The 4,179-nt window shown below is 59.8% G+C and overlaps 1 long non-coding RNA gene across 1 annotated transcript; it reads right to left on the bottom strand.

The window, feature by feature from the left end:
• Positions 1 to 2,689: 2,689 nt before the first annotated feature.
• Positions 2,690 to 3,383, bottom strand: LOC119322388. The gene is made up of 2 exons (XR_005155578.1): positions 3,254 to 3,383; positions 2,690 to 3,014 (listed from the first exon to the last, which is right to left on the bottom strand). It is a non-coding gene; the product is annotated as an uncharacterized LOC119322388 (long non-coding RNA).
• Positions 3,384 to 4,179: the final 796 nt, after the last annotated feature.

The raw sequence follows: 4,179 nt of genomic DNA, 5'->3' as shown, positions 1-4,179 counted from the left end.
ATGTTGAGACTGGTACGAAAATCGTCGAAGAGACGCGTCGGGAGCCCCTTGGTGAAGATGTCCGCAAACTGCGAGCTCGTGGGCACGTGGAGAACTCGGAGCTCGCCAAGAGCGACACGTTCATGGACGAAGTGCAGGTCAATCTCAATATGCTTTGTCCATTGATGCTGCACGGGGTTGCTCGACATGTAGACGGCGCTGACGTTGTCACAGTAGACCACCGTAGCTCGCGAGGGAGGTTCGTGGAGCTCACCAAGGAGTTGGCGCAGCCACACGGTCTCGGCAACCGCATTGGCAACCGCGCGGTACTCAGCCTCGGCGCTGGAACGAGAGACGGTGTTCTGCCGTTTCGACGACCAGGTGAGAAGGTTGCCTCCGAGGAAGATGCAGTACCCCGAAGTGGACTTGCGCGTGTCGGGGCAGCCGGCCCAATCAGGGCCGGAGTAAGCAACGTGATCGGTGCCAGTGTCGCGGTGGATCCGAAGCCCGAGGTGCGTCGTGCCGCGGAGATACCAAAGAACCCACTTGACAAGCTGGAAATGGCAGTCCCGCGGCGCGTGCATGAATAAGCAGCACCGTTGGACGTCGTAGGAGAGGTCAGGGCGCGTCAAAGTGAGGTACTGCAGTGCCCCGGCCAAGCTGTGGTAGAGTGACGGGTCGTGGAAGAGCGGCCCATCATCGATGGAGAGCTTGGCGAGGGTGTCGACGGGCGTAGAGAGCGGCTTGCAGTTCAGCATGCCGGCCCGATCGAGTACCTCCAAAGCGTACTGCTCCTGAGAGAGGAAGAGGCCTTGGGTGGTGGTGGTGACGTTGACTCCGAGGAAATGATGGAGGGCACCGAGGTCGGTCATCAAAAACTCGCGGTGGAGCACCTGGATGATGGAGCGGAGCATGTCGGTGGAGCTGGCCGTGAGGATGATGTCGTCCACGTATAGAAGGAGGTAGGCGAGGTGGTCACCATGGCGAAGAATGAACACTGACGAATCCGCCCGTGATGCGACGAAGCCAAGCGTGCACAAGTAGCTGGTGAAGCGAGAGAACCACGCCCGCGGCGCCTGCTTGAGACCGTATAGGGAACGGTTCAGCCGGCACACATGCGTAGGTGAGGCGGCGTCGACGAAGCCGGATGGCTGGGTGCTGTAGACCGTCTCGGTGAGGTGGCCGTGAAGAAAGGCGTTCTTGACGTCGAGCTGATGAATGGGCCAGCCCCTCCCGGCAGCCAGACTAAGGACAGTCCGGATGGTCGCCGGCTTGACGACGGGGCTGAATGTCTCGTCGTAGTCCACGCCAGCCTGCTTTGTGAAGCCTCAAGCACCCAGCGCGCCTTGTACCGGGCGAGGGAGCCATCGGGATGGAACTTGTGCCGGAAAATCCACTTCCCTGTGACAACATTAGCACCTGTAGGACGCGACACCAAACTCCAAGTGTTATTCTGCATCAGTGCGTTATATTCGTCGAGCATAGCGTTGTACCAGTTTTCGTCCCGTAGGGCAACGCGGTAAGAAGAAGGGATGGGACTAATGGAGGAAGAAGCAGGCATGGAAGCAGCAAGTGCTTTAGGTTGAGCGAAACCAGCTTTGGCCCGCGTACGCATGCGGTGTAGATTGTTGGGTGGTGGTACGGGCACAACGCGCGGCGGGAGCACGGGAGCAGCGGGCAGACGCATGGCGGTACGTGCATGGCGGGGGCTGGGAGAGGATGCATGCAGTGGCGGGGAGCTGGACGTGCATGTGCATGGGATGGTGGGTCAGGGGGGGCACGGGCTGGTGCATGGGTGGGGGTGAAGCGGGCGGGGAGGGGCGCGCTGATTGGGCGCGCGGATCCGCGGGTGGCGGCAGGTGCGAGTGCGGGGCACGGATTGGGGAAGAGGGGCCCGGCGACGCGGAGGAAGGGCGTGGGGATCGGGGCACGGGCGATCCCGAGGAAGGTTCTGGTGGATGCGGATAGGAGGGAAGGAGAGCACACGGTTCGGGGTAGATTTGGGGCCCAAGATTTTCTGTGGTCGGGCGTCGCGCGGGCTATGGTGTGTCCGGAGTGGGACGGTAGGGAAAAATGTTTTCGTCGAAGGTAACATGACGGGAAATAATGACTTTGCGAGTGTCCAAGTCCAGACACCGATAGCCTTTGTGCTCCAAGGGATACCCGAGCAAGACACAGCGAGAGGAGCAAGGGGCAAGTTTGTGGGGGCTAGTGGCGATGGTGTTAGGGAAACAGAGACAGCCAAAAACACGCATGTGATTGTATGTGGGGTGTTTGCCAAGGAGACGGAAGTAAGGAGTCTCTGATGCGATGGCAGTGGAGGGTCTTCGGTTGAGAATGTATATGGCTGTGTGGAGGGCTTCAACCCAAAAGGCAGGTGGTAGTGTAGCATGGATAAGGAGGACACGAAGAATGTCATTCGTCATACAAAGAAGGCGTTCGACTTTTCCGTTTTGTGGAGATGTATGGGGGCATGAGAGGCGAAGGGAGGCGCCATAACAGGAGAAGAGGTCGCGTAGGGAAGTGGTGAGGAATTCACCGTCGTTGTCGCATTGCATACATTGGATGGGGACATGAAACTGCGTGAGGATGTACGCGTGGAAACGATGGATGGTATCGGCGGTATCGGACTTGTGGCGTAAAGGGAAGGTCCACGAGTAGTGCGAGTAGTCATCTAGGATCACAAGGTAATATTGAAAACCCGAAAAACTACAAACAGGGGAGGTCCATAAATCACAATGTATGAGCTGAAACGGTGCTGTAGTAAATGATTTGGAATGGGAAAAAGGCAGCCGGGGCTGCTTGCCTAATTGGCATGCCGTACATAAGGTAGTGTGTGACATGCTGTTATTACATGTGGGAAGAAAAAAACGAGCTAAAGTGGAGATTGTCTTGTCACTAGGATGCCCCAAGCGTCGGTGCCACAAGTCGCTGCCGACCACCGTGAGAAGAGCTTGCACGCCGGAGTTGGTGAAGAATGGATAGAGGTCCCCATGGGTATTGGACCTCATGATGATCTTGCGGGTGGCTTGGTCCTTCATGGTAAAACCAATCGGGTCAAATTCTATACTGCAAGAGTTGTCAATAGTAAAACGACGCACAGATATGAGGTTTTGGATGACAGAAGGGGAAACAAGTACATTGTTGAGAGAGAAGGAAGATAGTTTGGTGGAGCCGACGGCCGTCACGGGTAAGCGAGAACCATTGCCAACTAATATGCCCGAAGAATGACGCAAAGATGGAGAAAAACACTGAGAGAGGGAGTCGGCTGTACCAGTCACGTGGGAAGAGGCGCTGGTGTCAAGAATCCAGTCCGGACTGCCGCCGGCGTTCTGCTGCGTCGCCAGGTTCTGAAGAGCGGAGCACAACTAATGGTACTGTTCCCACGTCGGGCCAGCGGGCGACGGCGCTTGCACCACCGGGTAGGCCTGCTGGGGTGGTGGTGGACGCGGGCCCAGGACGCCGGCAGCGTTGGGCACGGCCCAGGGGGCGCGAGGCTGGGGCGGGCCGTGAAGGAGAGCACCGTACGGGGCAAAATACCCATGGAGTGGCGTTGTGGCGACGGGAGCAGGTGCAGGGGCGCCGCGCCCGGGCGGGGCACTGCCAGGGGAAGAAGAACCGTGCCCACGGCCACGGCCGCGCCCGCGGCCACGCCCGTGGCCTCCGGCGTCGCGATCGGCGGCGGGAGGGGTGGCGCCTCTGCCGCGGTTGTTGGAGATGCCCGAGGATCCCGAGCCGGAGCCGATGGTGAGGGCGGTGGCGGTGGCCTCCGGGCGGCCGTCGAGTCGAGCGCGCTCATTGGCGGAGATTTCCTCCATCGGCAGCCTGGAGCGCGCCTGCACAAACGTCGGAAAGGGCGTCTGCATGGGAAGGAGAGTGGCCATGATCCGGAACTTGCTGTTGAGGCCGCGGATGAGCTGAAGGGTCAGCGCGCGGTCGGTGATGCGCTCGCCGACGTCGCCGAGGTCCGTGGCGAGGGACTTGAGACGCCGACAGTGCTCGGCGATGGAGAGATCCCCCTAGACGAGGTTGCGGAATTCCGCACCGAGGATCACGGCGCGGCCGGCTTGATTGTCGCGGAAGAGAAGGTGCAGCTGCTGCCAAATGTCGAAGGCGGTGCTCTCCGGTGTGGCGACCACGTCCAGGAGATCGTCGGCGACGACCCCGTGGAACCAGAGGACGATCATCAGGTCGTCGTTG

This window comes from Triticum dicoccoides, chromosome 6B (genome assembly GCF_002162155.2).
Source record: "Triticum dicoccoides isolate Atlit2015 ecotype Zavitan chromosome 6B, WEW_v2.0, whole genome shotgun sequence".
Lineage (NCBI taxonomy): Eukaryota > Viridiplantae > Streptophyta > Magnoliopsida > Poales > Poaceae > Triticum > Triticum dicoccoides.
Note: the sequence above shows the minus strand (reverse complement) of the source record. Positions and strands in the feature narration are given on the sequence as shown.